This window comes from Stegodyphus dumicola, chromosome 9 (genome assembly GCF_044657685.1).
Source record: "Stegodyphus dumicola isolate Sdum_Otavi_A_Nest chromosome 9, ASM4465768v1".
NCBI lineage: Eukaryota > Metazoa > Arthropoda > Arachnida > Araneae > Eresidae > Stegodyphus > Stegodyphus dumicola.
In genome coordinates this window covers 52,639,552-52,661,165 of record NC_140776.1, presented here as the reverse complement: position 1 = coordinate 52,661,165, position 21,614 = coordinate 52,639,552, and the positions used below count along the sequence as shown (strand labels likewise).

Here is a 21,614-nt window from a genome sequence, read left to right as displayed (position 1 = left end):
TGAATATGCGCATCTAGAAGCCCAAATTTGGAATTTGGAACTTGTTTATTATCTATTTCATATTTTGTAAAACTTTAACGAATTTTTGATTAAAAAACTCAACGATTTCAAAGCGAGCAATGGCAACACTGTACGAAAAAAATATTTCCATCGCTCGAGACTGTCATCGGGAATTCTAAAGATATGCTCATTTTAAAATTATTTTGCGATATTGCTATTGAACTGAATTTTATGGTTTAAGTGCGAAGAACATGATATTTAATAAATAAAGGTAATACACAAAACGTTAAAAAAAACGCCGCTTTGGGCGTAATGTAAAATCTGAAAGCTTTCAAATTTTTTAAATTATATATTTGATTATTAAATTGCTAAATGACTTTTCTGTATTACGAGTACCTTGGTTGAAGCTTTCATTAAAGCTTGGAATGAAGAATTCTTTATATGCTTCTCTCTCTCTTCTTTTTTTTCCCCAGTTTCTTCTAGGAAAACTCAACTTCCTATTTAACATATATAAGTTTATATTTTACGTAACTTATAATGATTTTAAACCATGGAAATAAAACATACAAAAGGGTGAAATAAATATTTTAGTTTAAATAAGTTTAATAATTGAAAAAATTCTGAATTATTGTCTTACTTCATGAAGTACTTTACATAATTCAGAGTCAGTAATACTTTATTAGCGATTCTTGTGAGAAATTATAGGTTCTTGCTCGGTTCTTGTTTCATTGCGAATAAAATCAGATTAACAAGTGAATGCGACCTAAATTTTATATTCAAAATTTGAAATGGAATTTATCCTGTACAGAAACAATTCTTTAACTGTACGCAGAAATGGTAATATAGAATGAAGAAAATTCCCTAGAATAGTCAGCTGCGTATACAGTGATTGCAGATATGGCAGGTGGAATGCCATAATCCAGATAGCCTTCTTCAGCAAAGCAGAATATTCCGTGACCTTTTCATAAATCAATAAAGAAGCGAAGTATTATTCTCTGAGCAGACAGACTATCTTATAAGCTTAACCAAAAATGCGAAATTTTTCTAAGGCATATTTTTATAACGATGGGGCAATGAGATAAAATTTCAATGGCACCTGGTTTTTCTTAAAGACTGTATCACGGACGCATCTAACTTTATTAATTTTGGTTTCAGACCTTACTGTGTCTGCTTTATTCACACAGACGGTCATTTATAAATTGCAAATTCCACCATTAGCACAAAAGACTGCTAAAATAATAGCATCGTAGTGTTCTATAGAATTTCAATCAACTGATTATGTTTCTAATTGTAACCCTGTTTTTTACTCAATGGATTACTTCTAGCTGTTGTTATGTTCTTAATATTCAAAATGATGACAGTTTTGATCTCATTCCCGCAACTGAAACCCTCGATATAAAAACAAATATATATCCATTTATGACTTTTTCGGGCGATCAACGAGATGATGGTGAATTTATGAAATCTCTAGTAGGAGACATGATGGATCAGAAACAACAGTCCCAGTATCTAGAAGTGCTGCAGCAGGCCGTGGAAAAAGAACTCAATATTTTAATGCCTAATTTTAATACAAATGATGAAATATATCAAGAAGCTAAATTAGATGCCATTGCAATAGCTCTCGAAAATGCTTTCTTAAAAACAACCGGATATATAAACTGGCCAATGCTCTACTCTATGTTAAAGCAGATACAACAGCAAGTTTCTGACAAGCAAATCGTTACCAACTATTATGAATCAAATCAGCAAAATTTTACTTTAGGTTACAACAGATTTCCATTTGCCGACATCAGTATTTAGAAATTTCATCATCTCACACAACAAGCAGTTTCGAAGGTAAGAAATCATTATTTTGTACACATGGATTTTATGCAACAATTAATGATATACAATTAGAACCATAAAAATGTGAACAGTTTGTAAATGTAAATAGGTAATCTGAAATATCTCGTTTTAGCTTGAGCTCTTTTTGACAATTCTAAGAAGCTCTTGCTTACTTTTTACCATGAACGTTTGAATATAAATATAAATATTTAAAATTGCTTTATATATATATGTGTGTGTAAGATAAAAAATATGAAAGCAAACTTCTAAATTTAATTCACTATAACCTCTTTTATTTTTTATTTCATTTGAGAACTTCATCTATCTAAGTCTAAACTGTGTCATTCAAATTAATCATGCGATCTTACGTAACCCTTAATACAGATTTCTTTTGACCAATCACCTAATTGTGAACTAAAACTCAAAACTGAAACTTTTGCTTTTCCTCTTCTTCCTCTGCATTACTACTGCTACGCTCAGTCTCTTCTGGCTTCTGGCATCCTGTTAAGACGCTGTCGCTTAAGCTTTTCTCTTGGCCAGACACTTTGCGGCTACCTTCTTTGTTCAAGGAATATGTGATGATGTAACAAAAATGAAGAGCGCATAAGACGCTCGTCCGTATGTGAACCAAATATTGCGAATCCCGAATTGCTTTCTTCAATAATAAAGTTATCTTGAATCCGGAACTGTTTTAAATAAGTTTCTTTGATGCCGTACAACCTCTACAGCAGCATTAGTTTGAAGTTGTTTCTCTTGCTTAGTTAGGGAATTGGCCCCCGTAGAGTATTATTTTCTCAGTGACTGTTTGGTATCATATTTTCAAAAGAGGAGATGAAATGCCCCATTTAGCCGCTGCTGTGCATTTCATATTGTTGTTAAGAGAATCCACTTTCTTTTTGAGGTTGCGAAGGTGAGGGAGCCAGGAAAGTCTATTGTTTATAATTAAGCCTAAGTATTTCAAGTTTTCAACAAATTTAATTGAGAAGCCTTGTATTTTAAGAGATGGCATACGTTTCAGTGGTTCCTTTGCCCGATTATCATACCCTGCGTTTTAGAAGGAGAGATAATAATTTTTTGTTGTCGTCCCCAGTTATCGAAAATATCAAGGTAATGTTGAGCTATATTTTGAAGTTTTGATTTCCCCTTGAAGATGAGTAAAACGTCATCCGCATATGCTATTGCAGAGAAGTCCAATTCTTTATTGAGCTGCCTAAGAATTGAATTTGCCACTATGATCCATTGGATAGGTTCCAAGCAACACCCCTGCGGACAACCCCTGTATAGTCCATGTTCCGGTATGCCAAAGTCAGAAGTTAATTGTACTGAGCGGTCCTGTAGGTAGCTTTTAATCAAGTCCAGAAGGTCCATCGGACATCCAATGGCAACCAGAGCATCAATGATATCCGGCCACCATAAGGAGTCAAAGGCCCCCTTGATATCCAGGGTAATTGTGATAGAATGTTGTTTATCTTGCCTGTTTTCTTTAAGGATTGTGAGGAGTCTTTCGAGAGCATGCTCTGTAGATTTTCCACTCAAGAAACCATACTGATTGTTTTTCAGAATATCATTATTATGAAGGAAGTATTGGAGTATGCCGAGAGAAACACGTTCGAAGAGCTTGCCAAAAGAGGAAAGCAAACAGATCGGAAGATAAGAATCAGGTTTAGATGGATCCTTTCCTTTTTTATGAAACAGTGCGACTTCAGTTTCATTCAGCACAATAAGTTCGCTTGAATTTAGATCATTAATCTAGAAAAATTTAATATACCGACGATCTTCTGGGTCGATTTGAATTTGCAGGAAGGCTCGCTGTATATCCGATGTATAAGCTATAGAATTTTGTCTAAATTTTAATAGCAGTTCAAACAAATTAGGATACAAGTTCGCACCGGTGGGGAGACAGTCATTTAGTGAAAGTTTTCCTTCTCCATGAGCTGCACCATCAAATACAATTCGCAGACGGCTGCTGACTTTGTCTTCTCGAATAACAGCATGGAGGGGGTAAGTAAAATGATAATTCATCCCTTAACAAATCGGAAGATATTTCAACTATTCCTTCTTTAAGGTAACTGTCAACAACCTCTCGATATTGCTTGTACAACGACAGATCTCTCTTGAACCTCCGAACTAAACTACGTTTCAGTGCGACTTAATTGTGCTGAATTTTACTCGTGTTTTGTTTACTTACCCCACTTACGAGTGTTCCAACGATTAACGAAAAACAGCATCAATTTTATCATCGGTGGTTCAGGGAGTAGAATGCTCGCCTGCCACGCGGGTGGCCCGAGTTCGATTCCCGGCCAATGCACCAATACATAAAAAATGTGGTCCGAATAAGCAATTAAAACATAACTTCATATCTTTCAAATAAACATTTTAATTTATTTTTAACAATAACAACGGTAAAGAAAAAACTGGTAACTATGGTAACGCTTTGCGACTGCTCAGATAGTCTGGCAGACGATTCTCACATACGATATGCTAACGCAATGCAACACAAATACAAAAATTTTAAACGCAAGGTAAGTAATAGCTCCTTGTGGAAAGTTAGTTCTATTGAGCTTCAGACATGAAAGATAAATGTGATCGAATTCTATTTTATTGAAGTTGTTGATTACAATAATATCATCCTTTTATCTATAGATGTTAGTGTAATATGAGCGTTGTGCTTGAGATAATTGTTGTTCGAAATGAAATTCCTTGATGAAAAGGTACAAATTACAAGTAACTGAACTAAAGCTGGTCCCCATCGGGATTCCGTTGATTTGTTTAAAAAAAAAGCATTATTAAAGGCAATGTAGTTATTAAAAAGAATACTTTTTAAATATAGCTACCATTCTTCTTTGGAAATAACCATAATAATTCGTGGAAATATATCTAGAAGAGTTAACAGACTGTCAAAGACTTCTTGTAACGGAAGAGCCCTGTATAAATTTTCAAATTCGTATCAGAAAATATTTTTAATCTTTATAGTGCTAGGCGCTTCTAGCATCAGTTTGTTATTATTTATTATCCAATTGAAATTGTGGTCTTGCATCTGTGCATTTAATAATGTAGAGAACTTTTTAAAGTATTTTAGCCAAACGGTGGTCTGTTTCCTTCATGTAATTTCTGGTCCCGTTAACTATAAATCGAAATTTGGAGTTTTGTGAAACTTAGGCAATGCATATAGGTTGGAGAATCTGTTGTCAAATATATTTGTGGTTATTTTAAGTCTTCGATGAATTGCAGTGAAACGTCTTTGCAGGATATTGGCCGTAGTTTTAAGTTTACGATAGGCATCTGCGCCATGGAGTTCCTTTTGAATCAGATTATGATCAGAACAAATGATACTATTATGTATCTGAAATTTAACTCGCTTAACGTAAACAGTCTTATAATGTGATCCAAAATGTAATTTGTTTAATGCAATCATGCCTTGGTATAAAATGTCTCTGATGAGCAATCTCGCTCTCCTTTTGGTCACCTTTTGTAGTTCTCCTCTTTTTGCTCTCTTCCGCTTTGCTGTAGCAGCATGCTTCTGCCTTCAAAATCTGTATTTTTCAAGTTTATCCAACGTAAAACATTTTTAAATAACAAGGCACTTTAGCGCTGATTTGATTTTTGTTGGATTAAATAACAATGTATGTCAATCATGAATAAAAAAGAAACAAAATGAATTCGGCCACGTCTGCAAGTTTCTAAATTATGCATCTATCTACCACATCAAGATATTTTTTTTACTATTATTTTTTCCTGTAAAATTCGCACGAGAATCGGCATACTAAAATCAATGCCTACCCTAAATAATTATGCGAATTGGATTATCATTTACATATTATTTTCTTAATAAAGATGAAACATTCGAATTCTCAGATCTCGCGAATCTTAAAAATTGTTTAAATTTCCAAAACTCCAATCTTAACCACTTTTTTTTTCATTCGAATTTTTCGAATCCTAATATAAGAAATCACTAAACATTTTAACTGAAAAAAATAACAGAAAGTGAAGGAAGAAAAAGAAAGGTAAGTGATTTTTGAAAATAAAAGTTTTTCATTAAAACATGTGCGCGATGGTTGAGATTTCAGTAGCATTTGTCTAATTACCTAAATTTATCCTATGATGGCGCTGAGTACCGAATTTTTCATTATGGCATCCAGGAAAAAAAAAAAAAAAAAAAAAAAAAAAAAAAAAAAAAAAAACCTTTCAAATTCTCACTAAAGTAATCGGTACACTGCGCATTCTCAAAAATTCTTGAAACCAACTCTTGCATCGTCTCGATATTTCTGGACATAGATAACCTACTACAAATAGTTTCTGGCTGTTTCTAAGAAATTAATTGCTTGGTATAGCAACGCTTCGACATAAACTTGACTTCTGCTGAGCTATTCAGGTTCGGTTTATGAATTTTGAACTTTTAATTGAAATTTGAGCTGCTACTCAAACAGGTTAATGAAATTATATTAAAAAAATAAGTTTCAAGATTGAAGAGTTTAATCATGGATTTCATTTACTAAATTTTTTTAGCATATTTTTTATAAACATAACTATATTTTTTAAAAATGCATTCGTATATTTTTCATTATTTCTAACTTTACTTTATTTAAAAACTTGTAACATTAAGTAATTTTTTCTTTTTCTTTTTGTTTGAAAGATTCGAGAAATCTCATATTCGCGAAATTTGGAAATCTTTCAAGATTCAGATTCAAATTCGAAGAAATTCAGAATTCCATTTACATTGAGATTTTTCCAATGCAAATTACAAATTATATATAATTGTAATACTTCTTTGCAAAATCTGAAATACATCATCCTAATGCCAATTAATGTTGGTTCATTAAAAGATATTACACAAAGCAGCAATACTAAAACCTGAGGGATGCAATAGAAATGAAATTCGCCCTCTCCTCAATATTGATTTTATCATGTAAACTCAAATTAGGGTAATAAAACCGAAGCTAGGTGTAATGAACTAGGTGTAACAGAAAGGTAGAACAAATAGAATGATAGCTATGCAAAAGAAAATTCAGACTAATATTCCTATCAAAACTTCTTACAGATGGTTAACTGAAATAGATATCGCAATGAAACTTTTACTAATGATGGGTTTTCTGGTATACTCTGAGATATTTAATACAAAATACTGTACATGGCCTTGTTCTAGATTGGATACTCATATTGCTACTATAATGTTGAAATCTATTCAGCTTCCGAGTGTATAGAAGAAATATCACTAAAGATTCCATAAAAATTTATAGTGTGGGCTAGAGTGGGAAGAAAATTGTCAAGTATAATTAAATATTAATAATGCTATACATTAGTTGAAGAACGAACAATTCTGCACTTTGCACATTATGAATATACTTTCATTTTATTTCCATTTTCCCTCTTCTTATCTAATTTTTACACGTTATGCTATATCTTCTTGTAAAGTTTATCTGGCGCTGGTAATGAGTTTCAGATTTGAACGCGCCACCACAAATTTTCCAATCAATTTTGGAGATAGACTTCGACCTGCCGTATAAAAATGTTTCGTTAATTCCGATAACTTTTGACGGCGGAACCAGTTGTATATATTTATAAATTCCTTCTGAAGATCTGAAACAGAGACAAGTATCCAACCGAAGTCTATATAGTAAACTATGTTGAAGTAATGAGGATTTGAAACGCATTCTGCAGGTATCTGGAGAACTATGATTGTAGAAAATCAAAGATGATATTTCGAAATTGAAAATTTGTGCAGCAAAACAGCAATAGAATTTTACAGTGAACTTTGTAAAATTTATAATAGTCAAGCAATAAATTGTAGTACAGCCTTCCTTTGAGCTATTCGCTTTTGTAAAAAATATGTCAGAGCATATAAAGGGATCGAAGGCCTGGAAAAACAAACATATTAATAGAAAAAGGAAATCCGATACTCGTAACTGAGTAGAAAGGAAGAAGATCGTCGAGTTGCATAGGAAAAATATCTCAAGCAAATCTGATGTCACTAACATCATTAATTTGAAGGAAGCTTTGTGGGAAGAAGGCTTCCGCCCTAAGGATCCTTAGCACTTGATTATTAAAACGAAGATTTAATAATAAAGAGGAATGATTTCTCTTTTGAATAATCTGACGAAACACTATATAATGACTTTTGATCGGAGATTAAATTGCAATCTGTTCAATGACGAATTTCATCCTCTCCACGACCCACAATTTTGACATGCACAATCATAGATGAAGTAAATTATGATCACTGTCTAGGATTACCAAGAAGTCAATTTTAGAAGATAGAGCTCCAAGGGGAAAAAGTGTGATTGTAGCATATTATTGAGAGTGGTTGCAAACATCTTGCAGAAAAACCGCCTGTCTTGCTTTGGAATGGACATGAAAATGTTATAACCAAATACTAATAAGAGGTTTTACCTCATCCGATACAAAGCTTACGTATAAGTCCACCAGACCTTAAATATGTGTCTAATTTGCAGAAGCATGCGTATTCCTTTCTGAAAGAGATTTCTTCAACTACTTCTGATGTCGAAAGCACTCAACTGCGACTACTGAGAAGCATGGTGACTAGACGAATTGCAAAGAAAAACTACTTGAAATAAGATAACACCTGAGGAAAAGAGGGAAAAAAATGCCCTGGCAGTGTATTATTTCTAATTAACCTTCGCATTCGTCTGATGAGCTGTCCCGATTCTTTTAAGGTGTCCCGATGGCCACTATCTGATCTAAAAATAACATAGTCATTATAATGCGCGTAATTAATAAAATTATTTACTATTTTATTCGCTACTGTGACGATTAGTGCACGATGGACAGCTTGAAATGGACTAAATTATTACACACATTAATGAATTCAATAAATAAATAAATAAATAAAACCAAAACAAAATAAATCCGAAAAATTAACAAAAAAAATCTGAAAGTTTTCAGTTTTTATATTATGCTTAAGTCTTGTGCATATTTTTTATTATATTGAGACAAAGAAAACTAACCGCAGTCATTAAGTCCTACAAAATGTTTCATATGCATTTAAAAATTTATTTGAAAAATTAAATTTTCATTCTATTTCATTTAAGGATTATGTGTTTTGTAGTCCTTGAATAGCATTTCTAGAATAACATTCCTTGAATAAAAGAAAAAATATGAATTTACTATTACATTCTAATATATTTACTACATCGCAGTTTCAAGAACGAAAAAATTATTGAATCTCTTAAGGAATTTCAAATATTATTTAAAGTTTGTTTTTAAACTCTGAAAGAAAACAGGGAGATTAAAAAGCCCTGGAAAATAATATAATAATAAAATATTGATAAATAAATAGATGTTATTTGTTCACCATTATCTAATGGTTAAAAATTAATGAATAATTACAAATAAATACATAGCTTGGAGATAAAGCAACAACTTTGGAGGAATTTCCAGTCAACACTTTGGGAAATATTGCTTTACTGCATCTGAAGTCATATACAAAGAAAAAAAATCTCAATAATTAATAAATAAATCGATGAAATGAAAAATAAGCTTTTCACACTTAATTTTATAGTACGTCATTTAGTATTCCTGAAGTAATCAAGTTTAGTAAATCCTGAATTGAATCTTGAAGCAGAAATGTTTCAAAAAATCTTAATTGCGTTACTTAATTCGAAAATCTGAATTAATAAGCTCGTTTTAGAGCACCGGTTACAACCCATATCAAACAAATGCTCTTTCATCCTGTATCAGTGGTAAAAGTTGGACGTCATAGCATTTTGATTATCCGAATCATCTCTGCATCAACGAGATGGTCTGCATGTACTTTTGATAAAAATCTCTACGTTTTCTTCAAAAGCGATTGATCCGTAATAAAGTACATCAAAGAGTTCTTAAATGCTTTCAGACCACAAAAATGCCAGCGAAAACGTTTTTCAAATAAACACAAGTGAAATAGCAACCAATGTTGTAGGAAATTTTGACACCAGATATCGTAATGTTATTATTCGGGAATGACAAACGCTTTGAGAATTTGCGGGCTATTTATTATAAAGATATTCAAATTCAGTTATATTTTTGTCATATTTGAGTCACTTTGAGTTACTTTGAGAAAACTGATTCTGCATTAGAGAGCATCCAAAAAATATCTGTATGAGAAATCTATTGCTGAAATCTGTGCGCTTGGTAAATTCATTATTCATGGTGAAGCTTTAATGAATTGTATGTATATAAAAGCGTATTACATTTAGTACAAGTTCATCTTCGATATGCTAAACATCCGTCAATAGTGACTTGATAACTGAAACTTTAATTATACTTCTTTAATATGCTTAATTTTGTTTATTGATTGCAATATTATATTATTATACTCTCACTATCAATTTAATTTGACACGTCACTCTAACATTTTTGTGTTTTACCATGTGTTCCTGTTTTGCGTAGTAAATGAAATCTGAAAACATTCATCTGACTCATCACATGCATCTACTAATGCATCTAATGAAATCTGATTTTCTCTTGTTTAATCTCATGGATAATAAATAGGACACAAGTGTTTCAAGTTTTTTTTTTTTTTTTTTTTTTTTTTTAAGCCCAAAAGGGCTATTAGTCCCAAAACAACATTTTCACTATAAACGGCGAATCACTTTTTAAAGTGTTGCCGTCAAATATTATCGCCTTGTATTATATTTGAAGAAACTAAATAATGAAGAATCTGCATAAATGTATGTATGTTTCTTGCATTGTGAAAAAACGACGGTACCTAGAGCCATCAAATTTTGAGTAACTTAATCCTCCAGCCAAACATGGACATCTGGACTCCCGAGTTTTGAATTTCGAATTTGTCTTATTATCTATTATTTAGTTCGTAAAACTTTAACAAATTTTTGATTAACAAACTCAGAGATTTAAAAGCGAGCAATGGCAACACTGTAGGAAAAAAAAAAAAAAAAAAAAACACTTTTATCTCTAGCGCTCGAGTCTGTCTAACGGAAATTCTAAAGATAGGCTGTTTTAAAATAATTTTAGCCCAAGGAACATTAACCCAAATGCTCTCGAAACGTGTATATGTATGCAAATGAAAAAAGAAAAAAGAAAAGAAAGGAAAAGGAAAAAAAAAAAAAAAACTAATAGCCTAAAGGGGTTTTAGCCCTGAAGGGCCATTATTCTCGAAACGCCATTGTTTTTTTGCGTCGAATCCCTAAAAAAGTTGAATCACTTTTCAAATTGTTACCACTAATTGTTATCGCCTTGTATTATATTTAAAGAAATTAAATAATGAAGAATCTGCATGAATGTATGTATGTTTCTCGCACACAAAAAAAAACTGTACCTAGAGCCAATGAATTTTGAATAACTTAGTCCTCCACCCGACCATGTGCACGTGTTTTAGTATCTGTTTCATATTTTGTAAAATTTTAACGAATTTTTAGTTAAAACAGTCAGTAATTTCAAAGAGAGGAGTGGCAACAATCTGCGGAATAAAATAGTTTTATCTTCAGCGCGCAAGACTGTTTATCGAGAATTCTAAAGAAATCCATTTTTTAAATATTTTTGCCCAAAGGGGCGTTAGTCCAAATGCTCTCGAAACGTGTATGTATGTGTAAATGCGGGGAAAAAACGCACTTTGGGCGTAATATAAAATCCGAAAGCTTTCAGATTTTTTTCATCTGTTTTATTAGATTACTATTATTATTTGAAACGGGATATATTTATGCCAGCAGGCCATGAAGTTGCAAAGATGTGTTTGAAAAGGTTAAGGAAAAGTAGACCTAGGAAAACATTCCACGCAGGACATTTTATAAACTCAATAAGAAAATAACTTACAACTTCTCTTCGCAGCTTAAAATATATTATTGTTTGAAAGAACTTTTGCGGAAACACTAGCATTAATAAAATTTGTTATCTCCAACAGGAAGAAGAAACTGAAGATTAATATGGACAAGGATGTCTCGAGAGCATAAGATGAAAATCTTTCCTCCACCTTTCTACACAATTCTTAGAAAAATAATTTTAAACAATGACTCAACAAAAATTGGAAAGAAAACTATGAATACATTACATAAGCTTATAGCCACAAACCTGTCTGGTAACTTCAAGGATAAAATAGAAACAACGAACGGTCACAAGGACAGCTGTTTGTTTTACTGCGCAGTCTGGGGAAATGACAATGTTTCTGAGTAACAGTAGATTAAATTTTTATTGTTTATTTCAGAATAAGTTACTTTTTGATAACTATGCGTTTAGTAATCAATCCTTAAATTAATATAACACATTTTTTTATTATTTTTTATTAAATGAAAAATTTTAAATCTTGGACGTATTTGTATTTATAATTGATGCAATATTTATTACAATAGCTTTTTTTAATATAATAGAATTCAATATGATAAATCTCGAAAATTATTTTCGTATAAATATTTTTGCTTGCTGTAACTGATTTATTATAACTTAAACTGCAGTTTTCTGAAAATGATTCAAATTTATCATCTATAATAAAAGCATATAAATGTAAAAAAATATTTAAAATTTTTATGACGTCTGTTAAACATTTGAGGGCAAAATTGTTTTAAGGGGATTCTATTCTTTTATAACGAGTTTAATTAAATGTAGTACTACATATTAAACATAAAAAATGTCATTGGAAAAGTAAAATATTTTAATCCTGCATAGCATTTACTCTGAATGTTTTTTTTTTTAAATTTATATGTTATTACTTCAAAACAGAAACTGTTTTATGTAATATTTGTCATTATTTATTAAGTAACCTTTATCACAGCTTTATTAATGAGTACAATAATATTTTTCAAATACCAAAAACTTTTCAAACGAAATAGTTATGACATTACATTGCTTATGAATTATCATTTATGCTAAAGTTTTTAAAATTTACTTCAATGAATTTTTTTCCATCTGAAATTATAATTTTTGTTGTTTTCATGTTGCCATTTTTGCTACTGAATTAGTTCAACACATGATAAATTAATTAAGATTTAATGTAATAAAGTGAGGGGAAAATAATGGAATTATGTTGCAGGACATTAGTCAGATATTAAATGTCGTAAATGAATTTCCTTGTTTTCCGTTTCATATTTAATCTATAGTTTGCTTCAGAATAGAATAGAATGCTTCATAGAATGCTTTTTATGTGCGGTATATTAAACAAATAAATAAATAAATAAATAAGGTAGTTCTTTCATTGCTTGTTGATCAAAAATTACTTCGAAAATGATTAAAAGTTGCAAAAAAAGTTAACCTCGTTTCGTACTCGAATACATATAAGAAGTGAATTATCATTTCTTTAAAAAATTCCGAACTGCATTCATATTTTGTTTTTTAATACCTAGCCATACATAAATTTAAATAAACTGATCTAAAGTTAACATAACAAAAATTCATTTAATTCTTTTGTTTGTAATGTCACTGTCATATTGTTGTTTCGTAATGCCTGCTATTAGAACTAGTATTATTGAGCTTGCTTTGATTTTTTTTATCAATTTTAGTATTTTAATTGCAATATTCAGAAGTTTTTAATAGGTACTGAGTATTCCTGAAAAACAAAATGTTCTATGCTTACATAAGTATAGCAATTCCATGTTTATATAGCTACAGAAACTCTATGTTTACATAAGTATCATTTTATATAAAGTACAGAAAGATTTCAAGATGAACTTAGTTAGATATGACTAAAGTTCAAAACCTTAAAATTCAAGAAATCCACAATAATCATATATTCGCAAATATGATAGTAATCTACAGACATTTAAATGATATAAATTCATAATTTTTATGAAAGTTTGCGATATTATTCTAATTTATAAATGGTGTTTCAAATGTTATTACGTACTTCGGGACTAATTAATTAGGTTTGTTTTAGCATTAAATATTGAGCTTTAATGCCAATAGTGAACTGGTTTATGCTATGCATTCACTATAAATAGTTACGTATACTTTTCATTACCATCTATAAAAGCACACAAAATTCTTTTATATGCATTTTATTGCATGTTTTCATAATTATACTTGCTTTTCAGGGATGCATTATGATTGCATTTAAAAGTATTGAATACGATATGTACGTCCATATTCATAAATTAAGGTTATCTCTGTGCAAGAAAATACTTTTAAAAAAAAAAAAAAAAAAAAAAAAAAAAAAGTTTCGAGAAATTAAAGCAAAATTCTGTCCGTGTAACCTAACTTCTATTCCGACAGATGTTTCGACTCGGTCTTCCTCTTTCAACTAGCGTCTACATCCCAAAACGGCAGCCTATGAGAGAGGCGATTCTATTATTTTCATCGGGGAGTAGGGGAGTTAGAATGGTTTTCTAAGGAATGCAACGGCAGTGGACTATATGTTTGCTTACATTTGGAAGTTCAAAAAATTGCTAAAGTGGATTGCCTTAGTTTCTACGGTTACTTTACAGGGAAATATTAGGCAGATTTTTCGGTTTGCTGATAGAAGTTTGCAAATAGACAATTTACCTTTATAATCCGCGTTTATCTATTTAAACTTCAGAAGATTTAAGATGAAGCGAATATATTTAATACAACAGAACACAATCTTAAGACTTGTAAATCTTTTAAACGACAACAGCAAATTTTTAAACATTACTGTAAAAAGTATCTTCTCTTCTAATTATAATAAATAATGAGATAATGCATGGATGAATTGTTAATTATATGATAACTATGCATTTATAAAAAGTTTTTAACAATGAAATATAAATAATATTTTTAATTATCGATGTATTGTTTTTTAAAAGATTTACAAGTCTTAAGTTTGCGTTCTGTTGTGTTGAATATATTCACTTCATCTTAAATCTTCTGAAGTTTAAATAGGTAAACGCGGATTTATAAAAGTAAATTATCTATTTGCCCTCTATCAGCAAACCAAAAAAAAACTGCCAAATATTTCCCTGAAAGTAACCGCAGAAACTAAGGCAATCCACCTTTGCAATTTTCTGAACTTCCTAATGTAAGCAAACATAGTGCACTCCCGTTGCGTTCCTCAGAAAACCATTCCAACTTCCCTACTCCCCGATGAAAATAATAGAATCGCCTCTCTCATAGGCTGCCGTTTTGGGATGTAGACTAGCGTCTACATCCAACGCTCAAGCCAACGAGTTGGAACGGGTTGAAATGGCATGCTACTTCCGCTTTCAAAGAGATATTTTTAAGAATTCCACTCGATTTGACCTGATTGTATTAAGGAAATGAAATAGACAAAATTTCAAAATTTTTATACAAAAATAAGTTACTCAAAAACTCCTTGTCATTAAAATTATTTCTGTCTTGCTTAATAAAATATTATTGATGTGAGTAAAAGTCTACGAACTTTTTTGGAAGATTTTTACACGGTGACGTGACGCGTAGTTAGTGACAAAGCGTTTGCATTCGATTAACATTATTTAAAGTCTAAATTTGTAAACAAGTATTCAGTACTTTATTTGAGGTTTTCATAATTATTTAGCAACAACTATACTTTTTTCTTAATGGCATAAAATGCTTACTATCAAGAAATATTGTTCAGAAATTATTTTAAAAGACTACTTAAATTTATCATGTATGGTTATGAATATGAAAATTAAGGATAAAGCCTATGTTCTATTAAAATAAGGAAACAAACAAAAAGAGAGTCAGAGAAATAAACTACTTCATCAAATGTAAAAGCTGATATAAGCTTATTTTCTTGTAATATAAACTATTCAATTCCCCCCTTTTTTTTCGTTGCTAAAAAAAATTAGTATTCTTCTACGTCTGTCTGATTTAAGGTTAACGTCCCAGATAAGAATTAAAAAAAAAAAAAAAAAATTCATTTCGTCCTTTTTCAATGGAATAGGTAAGAAGAGTTCCCATTTTGAGCCTTTCCATTCGGGTCAACGGTAAATCCGAAAACATGATCTTCAGTTACCATGGTTTTAAAATATGCAATGAAATGATGTTAAAATGACACCTTTTGAACTTCGTGCTCAAACAGTGTTTAAATACAACATTAATGCCATACAGTGGGAATACATAATACACAAATATGGAATTTTTTATTTGATTTGAAGTTCAATATTGTTATCTGAGCCATGGCCATGCTGATTTTTAAAAAATAAATCGCGGCTAAAATATTTTGAGAATTCTGCACTTTAAATAAAAGCAAAAACTGAGAAATTTTAAGAATTATTATAGCATTAAACCTAATTTAAAGACGTAATGACTAATAAAAATAATCCATAAAAATTGTAAATGATGCTTCTAACCCAGTTTTTACTAATTTTACTAATTTTTAAAAAAAATTTCATGTCGTCATGGAAGACAATGGTAAGCCTATGTAGGGAAATAGAATGTTTGCGACTATCTGCGAAATAGCTTTTGACATTATAAATTGTTTAATATTGATCATGAAATACAAACGGTGAATGATTTTTCTGAACTTATTAGCACAAGTAATCAAGCATACATGAATAGCAATTTAAAAGTCTTGAACCAGGATAAACTCGGTTTGGATGCTTGCAATAAAGCACTTGATGTTGCTGACTTTATCGAATTACATACTAGCATAGCTATGCCATTAATTTACATATTAATACTAATATTGATCTCATCGTCTCACATCAAGACTTTTGATAAGGATCACATGTATTGATTTACATTACACTAATAATGAAGATAAGTATACTAATCCGGACCTTAGAATACAAATGAAGGGTGCTTTTTTAAGATTGGTAATACAAATAATCAAGGGAAAAAAAAGAATTCCAATAGCAGATGTTAATGCTTTCGAGTTAACATCTGAGAAAAAAAAATTAATGTTCCTGAAAATCAGATAAAAAAATGGAGAGATGAATAGGTTAAGATATTAAACTTTTCCTCAGAAGAAGCGGTAATATTTGATTTTGCTGAAAAAAGATATTATTTTAAAGTACCTTTTTATGAAAGAGAAACAGACATTAACTCCGTTCAGTTCGTAACCAAAAGAGCTTTAAATTTTCCAGAAACAGAAGCTAAAAGTGTTGCCACTGAGGAAGGAAATAATAAGATAAAGTACGAAAATATGATGTTCACTACAAAATCTCATCAGAAATAAAAAAAAAAAAACACAGCTGAAATCATTTCGAGATATTCCACTTCGAAAACGTCTTGTTTATATTGTCTCTGAAAATGCGTTTCTTTGACAACTATATCCAACTTCTTCCACCGGAATACAGAAGACAGAGTTTTGAAACCGAAGAAAAGATTACTGAAATATTTTTGCATTAAAAAAATTAAAAATCAACAATATAAGCATTAATCCATAATTTCAGATACATTTCAGTTATATATATTTAATTTAATTTAAATTCTTATAAATTACTTTTAACAATGTCTCATTAATCTTACTCGGACTTTAAACAGTTTTTATTTAATATAGGGACTGATATAGTAATACAAGATACAAGGGCTGATATAGTAAACCTGAAAAGATGAAACAAAGTTTTGTAAGTGCACTGCTAAAATATTCGATGCTGATATCTGTGTTACATAATCAAGACAAAATTGTTTATTTTGAAATAAGAATTTTATTATTATTGTTTATTTCTCAAAAGTATGTTTTTGTTTTATTATTATGGTAACTTTGTAACTATATTTTTTTCTTGTGTGGCAGCAACGCTTCTGTAATTCTTCGATTTGTTCTTTTGATATTTTGACGAGAGCGTCGGTTGATTGTGTAGATGAAACATGTTGTTTAAGAACGTTATTTCTTTAAAAATATGTAAAATAAAAGTTTTGTTTTCTGAACTCGGATTATGCAAACGTTATTTCTTTAAAAATATATAAAATAAAAGTTTTGTTTTCTGAACTCGGATTATGCAAACGTTATTTGGTTTCAACGTTATTCAAGTCTGGCGTCCGTTTGACAGGACGTTTGTGTGATATCGAGTAGGTTTGATTTAGGCGTTTTGTTAAAATAGAGTTGTTGAAAGCAAAACGTAAAAGTGAACGTACTTCGTTTACGATAACAACGAAAATTGTGGAAGATGAATTGCCAATCTCTGGATCCTGAGAGATTGCAAGTGTTATTGGGACAACTAATGACAAATATGAAAGCCTGAACAGTTCTCAAAGCAGTGTTTTAGAACAAACTAAGGAAGCTGATTTTGAGAATAAATTTAGAACGGCTGAAGGATACAGAGATTCCATTATGTAAAACTTCTTAATAAAATTGGACAGTTGAATTCGATGAATTTTACTACAGATACTGCTTCATTTTCGATTTCGGATGCTAAAGAAAATAAAAACAGGAAGTTTAAACTTCCTAAACTTGAGCTGAAAAAATTCTCTGGAGATGCAAGAGAATTTTTAGGCTTTTGGAGACAATTCTCCAAAATTCATGAAGATGCGGATATTGTCCCGGAAGATACATTTTTGTACTTAGTGCAGAGTGTAGTACCTGGCTCCAAGGCAGCTCAACTTTTGAACAGTTTTCCTGTTACCGCCGCAAATTATCCCAAAGCTATCGAGCAGCTGAAAGAAAGATTTGGTAGAGAAAACCTTCTGGTGCAGATCTATGTAAGAGATTTGCTTGGGCTTATTACGAAGAATGCTACAACAGACAAAACAGCGTCGGACTTAAAAGTATTTTACGATAGTATAGAAAATAAATTACGAGCGCTGGAAAGCTTAGGACGCACCAAGGAAAAGTTTGCGGACTTCTTAGGACCTTTAGTAGAGTCGTGCCTACCTGAGAATATTCTACGTGCCTGGGAGCGGAGTCGAACTTCTGAACAAAGACAGGAAAAGAGTTCTGAAAGAACGCTTGAAAAACTAATGCGTTTTTTAAGGCATGAAGTAGAATCGGAAGAAATGATTCGATTAGCTCAATCAGGATTTACTCACCCTATTTAAAATGTTATTTCAGGTAATTCAGATTTAGCAACAGCTGCCGCGCTGGTAAGTACAGATGAAACCAATAAAGGTAAGCAAAATGTTTGTATATTCTGTGGTAAGCCTCATATGTGTGCTAAGTGTTTTAAAGCTGAAACTATGAGGTTAAATGAAAAGAGGCAAATTGTACATAAGAAAGATGTTTGTTTTTCATGTTTAAGAATTGGTCATTTAAAAAACCAATGTAAAGCCAATATTAAATGTCCCATTTGCAGTTGTGATCATATAAAATTTATGTGTCCTCATGTTAGTTCCGTAAAACAAAATGACTTTAAGTTGGATGTTTCCCTTTCTAATAATAGTAAGAGCGAGAAAGTTTATTTGAAGACTAATTAAAGTTAAAGATCGAGAGAGGAAAATTAGGATTCTCTTGGATTCGGAATCCCAACGATCCTCCGTTGGAGGGAAAATTATGAAGCGAATATTCGACAGGAGAAAGTAATTCATGGTTTGTTTGGGGGGGGAGGGAAACTGCGCCCGTAACCCACTCTATTTTTGCTATTGAATAAGCAATTTAAATAACACTTTTAGGTGTTGTTTTGAGCTTTTTCTGGAAAAAAAAAAAAAAAAAAAAAAAAAAAAAAGATATATGGATTTGCCCCTAAAATTAAGGATATTCAGATTATAGAGGAATTGAAGAGTAGGAAAATTGAGGTCAGTGACACATTTTGCGAAGAAAGTGAAATTGATTTATTGATAGGCGCAGATGTCATTGGTAAATTGTTAACTGACGAATACCTAGAATTACCCTCTGGTTTATTTGCAGTCAAAACAAAACTGGGTTGGACGGTTATGGGTAAAGAAAATGATACTGTTAGGGATAATGCCCTAATACGTCTTTCCCTACATGTAAATAATGCTTCTTTGAAATCTTTATGGGAGCTTGAAGTTTTGGGTATTTCCGATCCGACGGAAAATAGTAAAAGGAAAAATGTTCATTGCGACTACGAGATTGATTTTCGGAATAAATTATCTATTCACCTCGATGGTAAATATGAATTAGAGTTACATGGAAATGCGAATCTACCAATTTATCAGAAAATAAAAGCATTGCTTTAACACGTCATCAAAGAATGATTAAGAGGGCAAAATAAGATAATTCTTTGAAGGAATATTATAGAAAGTGTTCCGGAAAAGGAACTAAACAATAAATGCCACTTTTTACCACACAGACCAGTTATTAAAATGAATAGTGAAACCACTAAGGTTAGACCCATTTTTGAGGCTTCTTCGTGTGAAAAGGGAAAACCATCTTTGAATCAGCGTTTATTGAAAGGACCTAATTTAACAGAATTAGTTCTTTATATTTTAGATAGAATGATATTTTTTCCTATTGGTCTGAGTGCAGACATAGAGAAAGCATTCTTGCAGTTAGGAAGTTTTCTGAAGGATAGAGATTATTTGCGATTTTTCTATCCAAGTGATGAGGAAGAAATGGTGTATAGGCATTGCAGAGTAGTTTTGGGGGTCTCCTGCAGCCCATAATTACTAGATGTTTCCATTAAGCATCTCTTTGATAATTGTTCATCTGATTTTGTAGAAGTGGCTGAAAAATTGAAAAATTCATTCTATGTAGATAAGTGTATTACGGGTGTTTACAATATTGAGGAACAAGAGGATTTAATTCAAAAAACCAAAGGTCTTATGTCGAGAGTCAGATTTAATTTACGGGTATGGAAGAGCAATGTTGCTTCCAAATATATTACAAAACATTCTGGGGACACACCTCTTTTAGGAATATTGTGGAATTTAAACAGTGATACGTTAAGGTGTAATACAAATGTAAATATGATAACTTGTGATACTAAGGTAACTAAGAGATTAGTTCTGTCTACTGTACAATCAATTTTTGATCCAATTGGAATACTTACACTAAAAAACTAAAAACTTTGCTTCCAAAACTTTTGTTACAAGAAACATGGAAGTTGAAATTTTCTTGGGACGAGGTATTGCCTCACGATTTTGTAAGTAAATTTTTTATGATGTTATCTGATATACTTTTGTTGAAAAAAGTGGCAATACCTTGATTCATTGGAACCTTTGCAACAGTTGAATTGCATGTATTTGTCGATACCTGAAAATATGCTTATGCAGGATGTATTTTCGCGAGAAGTGTTGATTCGTGAAGTATAAAAATTACTCTCTTAAGAGAAAAATCTATATTCGGTTTAAAAAGCTCTTAATGTTTTTGATATAAATGCAACTTTATGGTGTGATTACACAGTCGCATTATGGTGGATCAGAAATCCTGGTAATTGGTCAAATTTTGTAACCAATCGTGTTAAAGAAATTACTAAGTTGACAAAACCTGAATCATGGATGCATGTGCCCGGTAATATGAACCCTGCAGTTGTGTTATCTCGGAGTTGCTCTGCTAAACAAGTGCTTAACTCGGAATGGTATAAGGGACCTCTCTTGATAAGAGAAAGCCCGGAATTTCGGCCTACCAATATTGTCTGTCAGCCGAACGAAACTGACTTGGAAAAAAGGAAGGTAAAACTCAGTAATGTCAACTTTTCAGAGGCTACCACTCCTTGGTATGCAAAAAGAGTTTCTGATTATGAGAAAATGATTCGTGTAACCGGTTGGGTGTTACGTTTTATTTCTAACTGTAGGAAGGATTCAAATTTATGTAAAGAACCTAAACTAAATGCTGCTGAAATCATAAATTCCGAAAAAGTTTTGATTCGGTTGGTTCAAAGCTCATATTTACCTGACACTGGAGCACTTAACCCACTTGATGTATTCATTGATAATGAAAAATTATAAGAGTTAAAACGAGAATATTGGGACGCAAAGTGAATTCTGAATTTTTAACACCCATTTTGTTACTTAGTAAATGTATCTTTACCACATTGTTAATTCAGTTAAGAAACATTGTCATGCTGAAATTCAAATGCTTCAATCTATTTTAAGAGAAAGATTCTGGATACTAA

General features: G+C 31.3%; 1 long non-coding RNA gene across 1 annotated transcript; it reads left to right on the top strand.

The window, feature by feature from the left end:
- The first annotated feature begins 920 nt into the window (after positions 1-920).
- On the top strand, positions 921-17,532 carry LOC118185436 (uncharacterized). The gene is made up of 2 exons (XR_004757596.2): positions 921-1,836; positions 11,681-17,532. It is a non-coding gene; the product is annotated as an uncharacterized LOC118185436 (long non-coding RNA).
- Positions 17,533-21,614: the final 4,082 nt, after the last annotated feature.